Source organism: Schistocerca serialis, chromosome 6, assembly GCF_023864345.2.
Source record: "Schistocerca serialis cubense isolate TAMUIC-IGC-003099 chromosome 6, iqSchSeri2.2, whole genome shotgun sequence".
Taxonomy (NCBI): Eukaryota; Metazoa; Arthropoda; class Insecta; order Orthoptera; family Acrididae; genus Schistocerca; species Schistocerca serialis.
Genome location: NC_064643.1, coordinates 165,424,246 through 165,437,934, shown reverse-complemented (window position 1 = coordinate 165,437,934; position 13,689 = coordinate 165,424,246).

Sequence of the window (13,689 nt, the reverse complement as noted above, 5' to 3'; positions counted from 1 at the left end):
CTTGCAAGGAAAAATCTATACTAGTACAATGGTACGCTTCTGAGTAAAAAATCCTTGGAAATGCCCCAACCTGCGTGGTTTCCGATGTGCCTCTTCTTCGTTCCTATCACTTCCGTCCAAGATTTTCAGCGTTCGGAAGTATTATCCGGTTATCCTTCCGCCCTCTACTACAATAGCGGCCAGCCGTCGCCATATTGTGGACCAGAGCACACGACGTCCGTCAAGCTACTTCCAGTGTTTAAGCAGGACCAACACCTCCTGAGCTTTCCACCCAGAGCTTGAGTTCGGCCTGACGTTTCATCTCCACTGGCGTTCCAACCTCTACTAGTATAGGGAATCATTCATTACGCCGTATTTTTTATAATAATGACACTCCGTCACCTTTCATGCAATAAACGTTAACAATTATTTACACGACGTACGTGACAATGTCAGTCTCCTATATATATTCATATATACGATGTACAACCTATCACATGATACCTAATTGTGTTTGTGGATCACGGCAAAGTATGTGGATGAGTTCTTGTAAGGTGCGAAATTATAGCCACCTTACATTGTGACTGCTCTGAAATTTTAATGAACATAATGAGTTACTGTTATTAATTGTTTACTGGAGAAACTTCTGTCAGATGCTCACATGCCTGTGTGTCCTGACCAGGCCACGTTCTCACATCACGTGTGTCATTCGTGGTACTGTATTGCAACCTTCTACACTTGAGTTGTTCTTGTAGCAATGCGTTGGGAGACAGCCAGGTTGAAGTCGCCCATCGGGTGAATCACAGTTGACGTATTACTCCAGACTGAAAAATTTTTATGATGCCAATCCCGGTTCCATGTTCCAGTCCTTGCGGCAATTCAGTAAGATTTCCTGCCGTTACTTCTATCTTGTCGCAAACAGAATCGCCGAGAAACTAGTCCATGGAGCTTCCGACTTTATCCGTCACATTTATTACACATACAGGGTATTTCAAGTGTGACTAAATTGGTGCCTCCGGTGTTGCCAGGAATCAGTTCTGGAGGCTCAGGATATCGATAGCAGCAAAGGCTGCGGCCCGTTCATCGGCCTACAGCACGTGGCGTGGTGCGCCATTTAGCATTTCAGATGCGTACATCACTAGCTCTTGTTACACACTCGTTATTTTCAGTTTCTTTTCGTAGTCTATGACCTGTGAAACTACAAAAATGTGGTACATGGATCACACATCTGTCTGCAGCGACCAAGCCTACTCTCTAGTCTAGAGGGTCCGTCTCAAACGTATCTAATAACAAATAATTGCAACCTACAACACTGCTGATAACGTATTCAGTTAAATGAAAATGGTTCAAATGGCTCTGAGCACTATGGGACTTAACTGCTGTGGTCATCAGTCCCCTAGAACTTAGAACTACTCAAGCTTAACTAATCTAAGGACATCACACACACCCAAGCCCGAGGCAGAACTCGAACCTGCGACCGTAGCGGTCGCGTGGGTCCAGACCGAAGCGCCTAGAACCGCTCGGCCACGCCGGCCTGCCGTTCGAAGTACACTCATGTACAGAAAAAGAAGGAACACTAGAGATAAGACATTCATATCACAGGAGATGTACATTGATATGTTCGCCGGAAATGATTGGTATTTCAGTCGCCTCGGTTCAGCATGTGTCCTGTGGCCTAGTAGACACAGGGCTGTCATGAGCCCTGATAACCTGTCGCATGCATGATGGCATCGACACCTATAAGGCCATATAGCACGACGAGATAGGTCAGGTCGAACCACCTAGACCACTGTCCCAGAAGATCGGCACTTCGTCGTAATGGCTTTGCAGGGCAAATGTGCGCCCTCCTCGGCTCCGGCGCAACAGTAGAACAGTGTAACACATCGTACATTATCGGGCGTGACAGTCCGTCGCCATTTATTACGGCATGGTTTACGTGCGCCTCGTCCATTTCTCCGCCTAACTTTGACGAATGCAAATTCGCACAAGACATACTGTGCAACCATAAGAGCTTATGGTGTGGGGTGCTTCTGGGTACAACCACAAATCACAGTTGGTGCGTATCCGGGCCACTGTATCCAGTGCGATCTACGTGAATGGGATCCCGTGACCCGTAGCCATACCCTTTCTGCACGACACCCCAGATGCCATTTTCCAGCAAGGCAATGCGCGAACACATGTTGCTGCACTAACACGTGCCTTCTTGGCGTCACAGGATGTCAGCCTTTTGTGCTGGCCCTCCAGATCACCAGACGTGTCGCCAGTCGGAAATGTGTAGGTTATGGCGAAACGACAGGTATGGCGCTGTGACCCAAAGCCAACCACCACATATGAGGTTTGGAACCAAGTGAACGCAGCGTGGGTGGCTATACCACAGGACTTCATTCGCGCCTTATATAACGTCGATGCAGTCACGCATGGGGCAAGTTATTAGGGTCCATGGCGGACCCTGTGTCTACTGGGCAACATGACACATGCTCAACCGAGGTGACTGAAATGCTAATAATTTCTGCAGAACATATTAACGTACATTTCCTGCGAATATTCTGTATGAACGTCGTATCTCTAGTCTTTCAAGCTGTTCTGTTTTTTTCTGAACAAATTCTACGAGGCGACTGACATCACAAGGAAGTATTGATCAGTGTACGCGACTAACGAGCGCTGCTACGTGCCGGTTTGCAAACTACATTACAGTTCTGCGAGTAGTTCCTTCATTTGGCTGAGGTGGAAACGGCGGAGCAAAGCTATGCACTCATCGGCTACTGGTGTTCGGCATGTGCACCGAAAGTCGTAGCTTCATTAATGTTTATCACTTCAACAAGGCGTCATACAGAAATTTACGTAAGGAGAAAAGGTCTCCCATCAGTGTACTCATTATTCTGACTATAACATTTGAAGGAAACAACAAGGAAGTTATGAACACTGTAGGCTCGTCACGAGGGAAGTGATTCGAGCTGGCGGCAATCGTGGTGCACACGTCATTAGGCAAATAGATTACACGATAGAAAATTTGTTTATTGTTCGTTTGTCCGTGACAAGTATATTTGTAACCACTCCGTCTACAGACCACAAGTGGCCCATCGGGACCAACTGGCCGCCGTGTCATCCTCAGAGGAGGATGCGGATAGGAGAGTCGTGGGGTCAGCTCACCGCTCTCCCGGTCGTAATAATGGTATTCTTGACCGAAGCCGCTACTATTCGGTCGAGTAGCTCCTCAATTGGCATCACGAGACTGAGTGCACCCCGAAAAATGGCAACAGTGCATGGCAGCCTGAATGGTCACCCATCCAAATGCCGGCCACGCCCGCAGCGCTTAACTTCGGTGATCTCACGGGAACAGGTGAACCCACTGCGGCAAGGCCGTTGGCTTATATTTGTAACACATGCGGATATTCTGCGTGCGGTTTGTGCATAGTTAATCGATGTGACCACGCGACATTGTACTGAGGTTTTGTTATTTTGGTCTTGAATAAAATAAATGGCGTCCCTTTTGATATCTCGACCACGTCACTTAATATCTGCCTGAGTCTCAATATCAGGGTCACATACTTCAGTAATCCATTTCAACCAATAGCACTGACGGTCCACCTTTCAGCGTGCTGAGACAACTACCTGGAGTGGAAGATGTCGGCTCAATGAAGGTTACAGGACATTGCTATTTTTTCCTGTGTGTTAAGATCCACCTGCAGTCCCCACGAGGACTGCAGTCTCAGTAAAAATGAGGTCCCTTTTGATATCTCGACCACGTCACTTAATATCTGCCTGAGTCTCAATATCAGGGTCACATACTTCAGTAATCCATTTCAACCAACAGCACTGACGGTCCACCTTTCAGCGTGCTGAGACAACTACCTGGAGTGGAAGATGTCGGCTCAATGAAGGTTACAGGACATTGCTATTTTTTCCTGTGTGTTAAGATCCACCTGCAGTCCCCACGAGGACTGCAGTCTCAGTAAAAATGAGGTAATTACCGTGGATACAATGGCAAAATTGTAGCAAGAAGGTTACTACAAAATAAAAAATATAACCAATTTATGAAACCGCGGTAATTTGCATACAGAGCTGAGCACAAACTCACTTGAAAGCTTTCAAAGAAGGGACAGTCCATCGAAAGAGCACTGAACAAGTTCGGCGCAGTACTTCGTGGTGCGCTAGTGCCAGACGAAAAAACCCTTGAAACATTCGCGGTGGCGCTGTAGTGGCTCCTGGCAAGCCTTTATTTACTTCTGGAGGAATTCAAGCGAATACTACAACACAGACAAAAGATTAGATGACTTTATTATATAAATTACTTAGTAACAATTCATGTCCACAGCAATGTCTATGTATTTGATACTGTCGCGGAACATTGTAACTTATCGCTTGATACAATATAAAATGGCAGCCTCATCTCAATGTACAATTGATTATAATGTTCGTCATAGTTCTGACTGTTCTGGTTGGCAGGAGAGCCAACACCGTGTTACTAGAGGAGGCCGAAAGGCACGCGTTTTAGCTCACGCAGGGTGGCGTGAGGTCTGGAACAGGACAAGGAAATTAGAATTTAGAAAAAACGGACGTAGCTGGTGGAATACTTAACTTTAATCCATTAATGAAGAACGTCGGTCTTGACGGTACATGAATCAATATCAATAGTAACTGATAATGGCGCCTTGCTAGGTCGTAGCAAATGACGTAGCTGAAGGCTATGCTAAATTATCGTCTCGGCAAATGAGATCGTATTTTGTTAGTGAACCATCTCTAGTAAAGTCGGTTGTACAACTGGGGCGAGTGCTAGGAAGTCTCTCTAGACCTGCCGTGTGGCGGCGCTCGGTCTGCAATCACTGATAGTGGAGACACGCGGGTCCGACGTATACTAACGGACCGCGGCCGATATAAAGGCTACCACCTAGCAAGTGTGGTGTCTGGCGGTGACACCACACTGACTTCAGTAGTGTGTTTAAAATTAGTTGCGACTTTTGACGATTCGGCTGACCGAAGGGGACGTGACGCCGTTGCCGAGGTAACACCAATGGTGGGCCGCCTTTCCATACCTCGCGTCCAGCGGTTCGGTTGGTAAGGCGCCCCTGTTGCTACGCTGCGGATAAACAGTACCATGCGTTTGTAGACTTACAGAAAGCTATTGACAATGTTGACTGGAATGCTCTCTTTCAAATTCTGAAGGGGGCAGGGGTTATACAGGGAACGAAAGGCTATCTACAATTTGTACAGAAACCAGATGGCGGTTATGGGAATCGAGGGGCACAAAAAGGAAGCAGTGGTTGAGGAGTGAGTGAGACAGGGCTGTAGCCTATCCCCGATGTTATTCAATCTGTACATTGAGCAAGCACTAAAGGAAACAAAAAAAAAAAATTTGGAGTAGGAATTAAAGTCCAGAGAGAAGATATAAAAATTGAGGTTCGCCGAGGACATTGTAATTCTGTAAGAGACAGCAAAGGACTTGGAAGAGTAGCTGAACGGAATGGATAGTGTTTTGAAAGGTGGATATTAGATGAACTTCAACAAAAACAACAAGTATGATGAAGTATAGTGGAATTAAATCAGGCGATGCTGAGGTAATTAGAATATAAAGGATACAGTTATAGTAGTAGATGAGTTTTGTTATCTGAGCAACAGAATAACTGATGATGGCCGAAGTAAAGAGGACATAAATCGTAGATTGGCAGTGGCAAGGAAAGCGTTTTTAAAGAAAAGAAATTTGTTAACATCTAGTGTAGATTTAAGTGTTAGGAATTCATTTCTGAAAGTATTTGTATGGAGCTTAACCATGGATGGAAATGAGACATGGACAATAAACAGTTTAGATAAGAAGAGAATAGAACATTTGAAATGTGGTGCTACAGAAGAAAACTGTTACATCAGCCAGAGCCGGAGTGTTGATCTCCACGCACCGTCGGACACACTGTTTGGGTTGTACGTCAAACGTCACATATACAGTAAGAGTCCCACAACATTTTCTTTCTTTTTTATTTGTACACGAAACCATCTATCACATCTGACGAATTAATTCTCATTGATAAAAAGCTAGTAAGTCTTCAGACCAGTCACGAAGCCGATCCACTATTCCGTAGGCACGGGCGTCCTTCACAGTGAGAAATGTAACGTCTTTCTGAACTCAAAGAACACAGTGTCAACTTTGGAAGTGTCTACCGTCTTCTGAATCCCATTAAGGAAAAAAATTAGGGGGATGCTTTCGTATACTGAAGAGTATATGAGGGACATTAAAGGAAAGAACGAGCCGGAGGTCTGTAAACAGTAAGTTGCACCTTTATTTCAAAAGCATTACCGGGCGCTGCGATGCGAGGCCGTGAATGGGCCATCTCGTAAAATTACTGGCGCTGCCTTGTGAACCTGTTCCTAACATACTACTTGACGTCCTCGTCCGAGGTGAATGGCCCGCCTTTCAAAGGCTTGTTTAGCTTACCAAAAATAGCCTAATCGCAGTGAGACAAGTCCGGACAGTATGGAATGTGACCGGAAGAAGAAGAACGAAGATTCGGTTTCATGTCCCGTCGACATCGAGGTCATTAGAGGCAGGTGATGGGGAAACTCTCATTTAAAACTCTTCAAGAGCTCCTCGCCTTCGTTTGCTGGTTGTGGCCTTGCGTTGTCATGGAGCAGGATGACCTCGTTGCTGAGTTGCCGTGGTTGTTTCGATTTTGATCGATTTCCGACGGGTGGTCAGGGATTGTAATTATCGCCGTGCGATCACCGTTGTCCCACACTGCAGAAAGTCCTTAAGACGGGGGCCCTTCTGGTTAAAGAAGAAGGTGACCGTAACCTTTCACGTATTTATGTGGACGTCTTCTACTGGAGACTTCGTCGCTCCGACTTGGATGCAAGCCGTCGTCTGGCCGAGCGGTTCTAGGCGCTTCAGTCTGGAACCGCGCGACCGCTACGGTCGCAGGTTCGAATCCTGCCTCGGGCATGGATGTGTGTGTAATGTCCTTAGGTTAGTTAGGTTTAAGTAGTTCTACGTTCTGGGGGACTGATGACCTCAGAAGTTAAATCACATAGTGTTCAGAGCCATTTGAACCATTTCCTTGGCATGAGCGTTCAAATCTGCGTCCGGCCATTCCGATTTAGATTTTCCGGCGTTTCCTTAAATCACTCCGTACGAACGCTGGATTGTATTTACTTCATTATCCTTGAAACATTGCGAGATTGTGCCCTGTCTCTGACGACCTCGATATCGACAGAACGTTAAATGCTAATCTTCCTTCTTTCTTCCCCGGCTGGGCATAGGGCTGCAGACGTTCAAGAGAGAATCTCATTCGACACTCTTCATTTGCTGATTGAAGATTATGTGAGCGCATGTTTTGTGAAATTTCTGTCCTTAATGGTGATGTGAAGACTTCCGACGGTAAATACAACCGCTATGGCAATGACTGCTATCGTAACTCGCCCGTCTTGAATGATGAAGGCACCAACCTGGAGGACGCTGGCATCGGTAATGTGGTGTGACGTTCCAGACCGTGCATCATCGGTCATCGAAAACCCTCCCTTCCTAACTCAGTTGACCAACGTCTCGTATCTTGCAAAGGACATACATCGCTCCCAGTTCACTTGTGCCATTCTTCGGTGAATTTCCCTTTGCTCGTCTTTTGAAGCCTCCATTTCACTGCTTGCAGCAAGACTGAGTGCAGTGGAGCTCGATGCGTGAGCATGCTCGCTTTGTGCTCACGTGCGTGTGCAAACGACTCCCTTTAGGGGAGAGTTTGGGACCTCACCGCTCTTTATAGCGACAGTAGACAAAGACATTGCGATTCTTTCACCGATTTTTATTGTGCGGCCTCCAGCTCATTTCTTTTTGAATGTACCTTTTACTTGGTCAGTGACTGGAGTACTTTACCTCTAAATAATGTGAATGTACACTACTGGCCATTATAATTGCTACACCACGAAGATGACGTGCTGCAGACGCGAAATTTAACCGATGGGAAGAAGATGATGTGATATGCAGATGATTAGCTTTTCAGAGCATTCACACAAGGTTGGCGCCGGTGGCGACACCTACAACGTGCAGACATGAGGAAAGTTGCCAACCGATTTCTCATACAAAAACAGCAGTTGACCGGCGTTGCCTGGTGAAACGTTGTTGTGATGCCTCGTGTAAGGAGGAGAAATGCGTACCGTCACGTTTCCTTTTTTAATAAAGATCGGATTGTAGCCTATCGCGATTTCGGTTTATCGTATCGCGACATTGCTGCTCGCGTTGGTCGAGATCCGATGACTCTAGCGGAATATGGAATCGGTGGGTTCAGGAGGGTAATGCGGAACGCCGTGCTGGATGCCAACGGCCTCGTATCACTAGCAGTCGAGATGACAGGCATTTTATCTGCATGGCTGTAACGGATCGTGCAGCCACGTCTCGATGCCTGAGACGACAATCATCTGCACGAACAGTTCGTCAACGTTTGCAGCAGCAGGGACTTTTTTTTTTTTTTTTTTTTTTTTTTTTTTTTTTTTTTTTTTTTTTTTTTTTTTTTTTTTTTTTTTTGGCCATCAGTCTACTGACTGGTTTGATGCGGCCCGCCACGAATTCCTTTCCTGTGCTAACCTCTTCATCTCAGAGTAGCACTTGCAACCTACGTCCTCAATTATTTGCTTGACGTATTCCAATCTCTGTCTTCCTCTACAGTTTTTGCCCTCTACAGCTCCCTAGTACCATGGAAGTCATTCCCTCATCTCTTAGCAGATGTCCTATCATCCTGTCCCTTCTCCTTATCAGTGTTTTCCACATATTTCTTTCCTCTCCGATTCTGCGTAGAACCTCCTCATTCCTTACCTTATCAGTCCACCTAATTTTCAACATTCGTCTATAGCACCACATCTCAAATGCTTCGATTCTCTTCTCTTCCGGTTTTCCCACAGTCCATGTTTCACTACCATACAATGCTGTACTCCAGACGTACATCCTCAGAAATTTCTTCCTCAAATTAAGACCGGTATTTGATATTAATAGACTCCTCTTGGCCAGGAATGCCTTTTTGCCACAGCGAGTCTGCTTTTGATGTCCTCCTTGCTCCGTCCGTCATTGGTCATTTTACTGCCTAGGTAGCAGAATTCCTTAACTTCATTGACTTCGTGACCATCAATCCTGATGTTAAGTTTCTCGCTGTTCTCATTTCTACTACTTCTCATTACCTTCGTCCTTCTCCGATTTACTCTCAAACCATACTGTGTACTCATTAGACTGTTCATTCCGTTCAGCAGATCATTTAATTCTTCTTCACTTTCACTCAGGATAGCAATGTCATCAGCGAATCGTATCATTGATATCCTTTCATCTGGTATTTTAATTCCACTCCTGAACCTTTCTGTTATTTCCATCATTGCTTCCTCGATGTACAGATTGAAGAATCTTCTTAATACGAGCACTTCGTTCTTGATCGTCCACTCTTATCATTTATTCCCTCTTGGTTGTTGTACATATTGTACATGACCCGTCTCTCCCTATTGCTTACCCCTACTTTTTTCAGAATCTCGAACAGCTTGCACCATTTTATATTGTCAAACGCTTTTTCCAGGTCGACAAATCCTATGAAAGTGTCTTGATTTTTCTTTAGCCTTGCTTCCATTATTAGCCGTAACGTCAGAATTGCCTCTCTCGGCCCTTTACTTTTCCTAAAGCCAAACTGATCGTCACCTAGTGCAATCTCAATTTTCTTTTCCATTCTTCTGTATATTATTCTTGTAAGCAGCTTCGATGCATGAGCTGTTAAGCTGATTGTGCGATAATTCTCGCACTTGTCAGCTCTTGCCGTCTTCGGAATTGTGTGGATGATGCTTTTCCGAAAGTCAGATGGTATGTCGCCAGACTCATATATTCTACACACCAACGTGAATAGTCGTTTTGTTGCCACTTCCCCCAATGATTTTAGAAATTCTGATGGAATGTTATCTATCCCTTCTGCCTTATTTGACCGTAAGTCCTCCAAAGCTCTTTTAAATTCCGATTCTAATACTGGATCCCCTATCTCTTCTAAATCGACTCCTGTTTCTTCTTCTATCACATCAGACAAATCTTCACTCTCATAGAGGCTTTCAATGTATTCTTTCCACCTATCTGCTCTCTCCTCTGCATTTAACAGTGGAATTCCCGCTGCACTCTCAATGTTACCACCGTTGCTTTTAATGTCACCAAAGGTTGATTTGACTTTCCTGTATGCTGAGTCTGTCCTTCCGACAATCATATGTTTTTCGATGTCTTCACATTTTTCCTGGAGCCATTTCGTCTTAGCTTCCCTGCACTTCCTATTTACTTCATCCCTCAGCGACTTGTATTTCTGTATTCCTGATTTTCCCGGAACATGTTTGTACTTCTTCATTTCATCAATCAACTGAAGTATTTCTTCTGTTACCCATGATTTCTTCGCAGCTACTTTCTTTGTACCTATGTTTTCCTTCCCAACTTCTGTGATGGCCCTTTTTAGAGATGTCCATTCCTCTTCAACTGTACTCCCTACTGCGCTATTCCTTATTGCTGTATCTATAGCGTTAGAGAACTTTAAACATATCTCGTCATTCCTTAGTACTTCCGTATCCCACTTCTTTGCGTATTGATTCTTCCTGACTAATGTCTTGAACTTCAGCCTACTCTTCATCACTACTATATTGTGATCTGAGTTTATATCTGCTCCTGGGTACGCCTTACAATCCAGTATCTGATTTCGGAATCTCTGTCTGACCATGATGTAATCTAATTGAAATCTTCCCGTATCTCCCGGCCTTTTCCAAGTATACCTCCTCCTCTTGTGGTTCTTGAACAGGGTATTCGCTATTACTAGCTGAAACTTGTTACAGAACTCAATTTGTCTTTCTCCTCTTTCATTCCTTATCCCAAGCCCATATTCTCCTGTAACCTTTTCTTCTACTCCTTCCCCTACAACTGCATTCCAGTCGCTCATGACTATTAGATTTTCGTCCCCTTTTACATACTGCATTACCCTTTCAATATCCTCATTCACTTTCTTTATCTGTTCATCTTCAGCTTGCGACGTCGGCATGTATACCTGAACTATCGTTATCGGTGTTGGTCTGCTGTCGATTCTGATTAGAACAACCCGGTCACTGAACTGTTCACAGTAACACACCCTCTGCCCTACCTTCCTATTCATAACGAATCCTACACCTGTTATACCATTTTCTGCTGCTGTTGATATTACCCGATACTCATCTGACCAGAAATCCTTGTCTTCCTTCCACTTCACTTCACTGACCCCTACTATATCTAGATTGAGCCTTTGCATTTCCCTTTTCAGATTTTCTAGTTTCCCTACCACGTTCAAGCTTCTGACATTCCACGCCCCGACTTGTAGAACGTTATCCTTTCGTTGATTATTCAATCTTTTTCTCATGGTAACCTCCCCATTGGCAGTCCCCTCCCGGAGATCCGAATGGGGGACTACTCCGGAATCTTTTGCCAATGGAGAGATCATCATGACACTTCTTCAATTACAGGCTACATGTCCTGTGGATACACGTTACGTGTCTTTAATGCAGTGGTTTCCATTGCCTTCTGCATCCTCATGTCGTTGATCATTGCTGATTCTTCCGCCTTTAGGGGCAATTTCCCACCCCTAGGACTAGAGACTGCCCTGAACCTCTATCCGCTCCTCCGCCCTCTTTGACAAAGCCGTTGGCAGAATGAGGCTGACTTCTTATGCCGGAAGTCTTCGGCCGCCAATGCTGATTATTTATCAAAATTTAGGCAGTGGCGGGGATCGAAGCCGGGACCGAAGGCGTTTTGATTATGAACCAAAGGCGCTACCCCTAGACCACGGGTATAGCAGGGACTATCAGCTCGGAGACCGTGGCTACGGTTACCCTTGACGCTGCATCACAGAAAGGATAGCCTGCGGTCGTGTACTCAACGACGAACCTGGGTGCACGAATGGCAAAACGTCGTTTTTTTCGGATGAATCCAGGTTCTGTTTACAGCATCATGATGGTCGCAGCCGTGTTTGGCGACATCGCGGTGAACGCACATTGGAAGCGTGTATTCGTCATCGCCATACTGTCGTATCACCGAGCGTGATGGTATGGGGTGCCATTGGTTACACGTCTCGGTCACCTCTTGTTCACACTGACGGCACCTTGAACAGCGGTCGTTACATTTAAGATGTGTTACGATCCGTGGCTCTACCCTTTATTCGATCCCTGCGAAACCCACCATTTCCGCAGGATAATGCACGACCGCATGTTGCAAGTCCTGTACGGGCCTATCTGGATACAGAAATTGTTCGACTGATGCCCTGGGCAGCACATTCTCCAGATGTCTCACCAATTGAAAACGTCTGGTCAATGGTGGCCGAGCAACTGGCTCGTCACAATACGGCAGTCACTACTGTTGATGAACTGTGGTATCGTGTTGAAGCTGCATGGGCAGCTGTACCTGTACACGCCATCCGGGCTCTGTTTGACTTAATGCCCAGGCGTATCAAAGCCGTTATTACGGCGAGAGGTAGTTGTTCTGGGTACTCAGATCTATGCAGCCAAATTTCGTGAAAATGTAATCACATGTTAGTTGTAGTATAATATATTTGTTCAATGAATACCCGTTAATCATCTGCATTTCTTCTCGGTGTAGCAATTTTAATGGCCAGTAGTGCATTAGCTTAAACGTTTCACTTCTAGTTGTTGAACTAAATTTTTTGTCCAGCTGTGACAGCGGTTTGGTAATCAATTCCCCAGTGAAACGGTCAACATGTTGTTTGGAAACAAATAATTGTTTATTTAACGCACTTACAAAGTCAGTGAGGGTGGGTCGTCAGTCGTACTTAGACAGTCCACGTGGTAGAGCATTTGCCCACGAAAAACAAAGGTTCCGGATTCGGTGCATGGGCTGGCGCAGAGTTCTAATCTGCCAGGAAGTTTCACTTCTTAAACACATTTATATATTCAAACAGTCTTATAAGAATGGCATCCACAGGTAAAACAGTTATACGTACTGAGAGGAACTCTAAAAATAATTAAAATATACTGAGGTGTTGGTTAGTGGTCTGCTGTTACCTGGACTTCGTATGTTCGTGACGGAGGCTAAGTCGTCCTCGAACACTATGACGACCGTAAAACACTATGCGGAATGAATGTTCATTTCAGCATTGTATGGAAGACACCTACCATTTCTGACGATATACAGGTGTCATTAAAATGGGAGCAGTGGCGCTAGTGCATTCTCCGATGTCCTCTCAGTATTCTGATGTTCAACAGTGTAGACGGTCTCAAGTTACCACACGGGCGTAAATTATCAGTGACCACTGGCTTTATTAAGTGTGACTTCCGTTGGTGATTGCGTCTATAGTGCTCCCCATTGCACCTTGGATCATGCATTAAGTCACTTAGATGATATGGGACGTTAGACTCAGATAAACCTGAGGATGTACCCGCATGGTACGAAACCGATTGTAACTGCTGTGTCGTCCGAACAAGACACAGCCAAGGCAAAAGCACCACCAAAGATGCGACCTGCTGCCAGTGCCATAGAGACTCGCAACTTGCGCGAGTTCCAACAGCTCCACGGGCGGCGCAGCGGATGAAGATATCGACTGCGCCTCGGCCAGTTACCGGCCGAGTGCAATCCGCCAATGACCGGGCGACAACAGACAGAAGCCTACTCGGAAGATAGAAGAGCAGCTCTCGCCCAATCGGTTATAGATCATCGTCCAGGGTTGAACTAGACGGGGAAGTTCGTTTAGTGAATTCTTA